Source organism: Penaeus japonicus, unplaced genomic scaffold (genome assembly GCF_977035675.1).
Source record: "Penaeus japonicus unplaced genomic scaffold, GWHDUDI00000001_assembly GWHDUDI00002121, whole genome shotgun sequence".
In the NCBI taxonomy this organism is placed as follows: domain Eukaryota; kingdom Metazoa; phylum Arthropoda; class Malacostraca; order Decapoda; family Penaeidae; genus Penaeus; species Penaeus japonicus.
The window spans coordinates 1-5,000 of record NW_028236523.1 but is presented as its reverse complement, the minus strand read 5'-3'; the positions used below and the strand labels follow the sequence as shown (position 1 = coordinate 5,000).

The following is a 5,000-nucleotide window of genomic DNA, read 5'->3' as shown; positions in this document are numbered from 1 at the left end:
CAAGTTTTACAGATATGTTGACAGATAATGAAAACAGGCCTGCATGAAACAAGAGCACAAGTGCCAACATTGCTTTAACTTACAATGATTATTACAGAATACATTGATTTAAAGAGATTATCACAGAATACAATGTTCAAAATGGATTGAACTCTTGAGGATATATATGTTAAATGTATTTTAGTTTTACTATCTATATATCTATCTATCTGTATCTATGTCTACACACACACCTATGGAGAAAAAGAGAAGAAGAGCGGCAAAAAGATGAGAATTGTGTGTGTGTGTGTGTGTGTGAGTTTATGTCTATTTATCTATGAACCATGGATGACATAACCAGTGAGAATCATCAGAGGATAATGTAAAAACTTAATTCTTCCATGAAATACAATTATTACTGTACAATAATGTTTAGTGTAAATATCTACAAGAAATGATTATTATAATGATAATAATGAAAATAATGATGATGATGATGATGATGTATTGTAACTATGCTTTCAATGACTTATCAGCTTTCATGTTGTGTCATCTTTTTGTATGTCTATGATGTTTAGAATAAAACAAAAACAAAACAAACACACACACACAATTAAATAAATAAAATATAACATATAATGCAAGAACACAAGGTTTCTAGGGTATGCTTCCAACAATTTGTCAGTTTTCATGTTTCTCTTTCTCTTGTATGTATATCATGTGAAAAAAAAAATAATAATAATAAAATAAAAAAATAAAAAATAAATAACATAACACAACAGCAATATCAGTTTTGCAGAGTATGCTTTCATAAAGATGTCCTTTTTCATATGCTTTAGCATTTTTTTTTTTTTTCTTGATAAAATGTGAAAAATATTCAGTTGATGTAAGTGCACATTTGCTTTCTTTCATAGACCAAGTCTGGCTATTTCATCTATCAAGTTAATTTGGTAGCATGTTCTTTAACGTGGATGATTTAGTGAAAGATATGCGAGTCTTTATAATAGCTGAAAATTTTCATCTGCATTTACAAAATATCATAATAACATGCCAAGTCTAGAAAAGATAGTCGTTAAAGAACTGGTATGTGTCTAAGCATTGAAACAGCCAGCCAGCCATCTCTAAGGTGTGTGTGTGATGTGTTCCATCAAAACTAGTCATGCTAACTAGAGCAGTTGGGTAGTTTGTTGGATTAAGCTCCTTTTGTGAAGTGAATAAGGACTATATTGTGGAGATATTGTGGAAAAGGTCCATTTCTACTTGTCCGAGAGTTGAGCGGAGGCAGTTTGGTAGTTTGTTGGATTTAGCTGGTTAGTGAATAAGGTCTAGATTTGTTTGAGATATAGGGGAGAAGGTCGATTTCTGTTTGTCCGACGGCTGGTCGGGGCGCGCATAGGCCTCACCGAGGCAAGAGCAAAGTCAAGTTGAATGTTGCTTGTGTATGAAATATGAAATGAGAAATGGAATGGATTGTATTGTATTGTCTTGTTTGCTGATGAGTGAGATTGTTTTTTTGTGTTTTTTGCTTGTTTTTGTTTTTGACTCAGTTTTTGTTGTTTAGTTTAGTTGATGTTTGGTATGTTTTTTTTTGTTTGACGTTTGAGTTTGCGTTTTTGCTCTTTTTCTACGTGTTTTTCACTGGACTCTGTTTCTTTTTTCCTTCTTGTTGTCTTTTTGTGTGGTTGGACTGTTTGTTTCAGTGTTGAATTTGAGTTTTATAGTTTTTGTGTGTTCCTTTGTGTGGTGATTTTGTTTGTGAGAGAGAGGAATTCGAGTGTTTTCATGAGAGAGTGAGTGAGTGGGTTGGTACTGATAACTAGCTAACTACTGATCGGTTTGTAACCCGATCCCTCCCCCTCCTTATCTGGCTGGCTGGCTGGCAGTGGTCCTTCTTCCTCCCTCCCTCTCTCTCTCTCTTTCTTGCACGTACATTTTTATCTTCCTCTACCAAATCAAATTCAATGATTATTACTACTTCGTGCTCATACTTAGTGGCTATTTTACTCATCAATCACTTTTGTGTGTCACCAGGTATCGTAATATTATTGATAGATATCCCTTGTAGCAAACTGTGCCTGTCTGATTCAACATACATACATAGATTGTTTCTATCTCTTTCTCTGTTTCCTTTTTCCACTCCGTACCACCCACCCCCCCTCTCTCTCTCTTTCTCTCTCCCATCATAGACAGCGAACCAACCATTCATTTCTAGTCATTCATTCATTCATTTGTTTTAGTTTTTGTAATAAATCGACTTTACACTTGTAAATGCATACATGCATGTATCATTTCTCACTTTCTCCCCCCTTGACTCTTGACATGAAATGGGCCTACACTCTTATTCATTATCATTGCTACTGCTTGTTACATTCTTAACACCACCGACACTGCTACTACTACTAATACTACTATTGCCTACATTTGTTTTTGCCCCTAACATATACTGAGATCAAATAAACGTTGGCTTGTTTCTTGATTTACTATCCTCTGGAACTCCTTGTAACAAGCAAACTGTCTTTTGAATTTCTTGTTCTTCTCACATGTCCCAACATACATACACATACATACAACCACATACGCAGACAGACAGACAGACAGACAACAATTAGTAGCTACGAGTTAACATTGATGAGAGCTCGCGGAAAGGAAACGAAACGAAACAGAGCAAACAAAGCAAGGCAAAGCAAAGCTAGGAAAAATGGCTATTCCACTTGCGTTTTCTTGGACCCTACTCGAACGAACAAACAAACAAACAAACTAGCAACCGATCAATCTAGTAAGCACGCATCTTCTCGCCGGGTCACCACACATACACTTACGAATCAAATCAAACAATTCAAAGTATTATCCATCACACTTACACTCTGACTGACTGATTGATTGATTGAGTTTTACCTTATCTGCATGCATACATGAAATAAAGAGAGACAGGCATGCATGCACATGCATATACGCAGACACACACACACAAGTACCAAGACAACTAACTCACCAACCAAGGGCAATTCCTTCAAGCTTGATAGAAACAACGGCGACATAATAATAATAATGATAATAATAGTAATAATAGACCTCACTCTAGTAAGGAAAGAGGTCACTCATTCACTCACTCCCTCCCAATTGCCATTATACCATCGTAACTACACCAGTGGTTTGTTGTTGCCTACATACTAAAAGCCAAACAAACAAACACATAGTCAATTGATAATATGATAGAGGTGGCCTGTTCCCCCCTCTCCCTACACTTGGAGAGGGGTTAGCCACCTCTATGCAAGTGTGGGGAGAGGGAGGGAGAAGGGAAGGGAGGGAAGAAGGGAGGGAGAAGGGAAGGGAGGGAAAAGGGAAGGGAGGGAGGCATAGAGGTGGCCAACCCCTCTCCCTCCCTCCCTGTTCCCCCCTCCCCCCACTCCCCACACATGCAAATTGGTTTGCGACGACCGACCGATGAATGAATAAATGAATACACGACACGAGTCAGTCATTACACAGATAGATGGATGGATAGATAGATACATAGATAGAGAGATACGACCACAATGTTTAGAATGCATTCCTTATCTACCTGGCCCTTAGGTCGATAACCGACAAAACAACCAGCAAGGAAAATCATGGAATCGCCGACGCCGCCGACGATATTCATTCGCTTACAAAAATGAAACAAACAAAGAAAAAAAGACATCGAGAGACGCACATGTTTACATTCTTAGCCATACTTGAGTCTTCACACTTATTTATTCCACTTGTCACAGGAATGATGCTGTACATATTAAGGAAAGCAATTTTGCACACCTCCCTCCCTACTAAACTCTTATATAATGATTGGATGAATAAACAGTGAATAAACAACTAAGCCGCACATGATATCTGTAGCCACTACTAGTGACATGCACACGCACACGTACACGCCATGCAAAACGTACACATTCATCTAGTAAAATGCATGCAATGAATAAATGCACACACAACGCGCACGTCCACGTGTGTGCATGCATGCATAGATAGGCACATAGGCACCTGGACGGACGTAGGCACCTGCATGCATAGGTATCTGCACACATACACACCTGCTCACATAGACACCTGCACGCACGCACGCACGCACGCACGCACGCACGCACACGCACTCAAAAAAAAAAGTCAAATCGAATCAAATAAAAGCCTAACTTGTCGCATTCACACGCACCCACACATGCAAATTGCTTAGTTCTCACCTATAGCCGCTAATTACAAGCACAACGCACACGTGCACACGGCACGGGATAAGAGTAACACTAACCATATGGAATAATTCAAAGGCCATGCTCGAAAAAAGTAGAAAATATCAGAAAATGCTCTTATAAGCAACAGCCGCACACACACACACACACGCACAAGCACACACGCGTACACGGCACATACACACGAAAAAAGGAAAAGGAGGAGGAGAAGAAGAAAGAAAAAATGGTAATAATATTATAAACAATGAGAACTCAACGGCAAAATATATATATTAATAAATAAAAAAATAAAAGAAAATAAAACAACGGCCATACTATGCACGCACGCACGCACGCACCCACCCACCCACCCACCCACCCACGCACGCATTGGTTGGGAAATTGAACATGGAATAAAATATAATTGTGTGCTTGTGACTCGCTATTGCCTTAGGTTCGGTTACAAAAGAAAAAAATAAAATAAAAAAAATCAAGTAAAAAAATAATATTGGTCTGCTATTGCGTTAGGTTAGGTTACCCCCCCCCAAAAAAAAAAAATAAATAAATAAATAAATAAATAAATAAAATAATCGTGTGCTACAGCGTTAGGTTAGGTTAAAAATAAATGAATAAGTAAATAAATAAATACAAAATAATTATGTGCTGCCGCGTTACGTAAAGTTATATGAAAAAATTATAATAAAGGATTCATTAGTGAAAAAATAAACATGAATAAAATAGAATTGTGCGCTATTGCGTTCGGTTCGGTAAGAAAGAAAGAAAGAAAAAGAAAAAAAAAATATATACAAACAAATCAGGCAAACA

At 37.6% G+C, this 5,000-nt stretch overlaps 1 long non-coding RNA gene across 1 annotated transcript in view; it reads left to right on the top strand.

Moving 5' to 3' along the window:
- The window catches only part of LOC147466292 (uncharacterized), a 12,176-nt gene extending 8,557 nt beyond the window's left edge, over positions 1-3,619 (top strand). Inside the window, exon 4 of the long non-coding RNA XR_015190929.1 lies at positions 1-3,619. This exon is cut by the window's left edge and continues 994 nt beyond it. This is a non-coding gene — a long non-coding RNA (uncharacterized LOC147466292).
- The last annotated feature ends 1,381 nt before the right edge of the window (positions 3,620-5,000 follow it).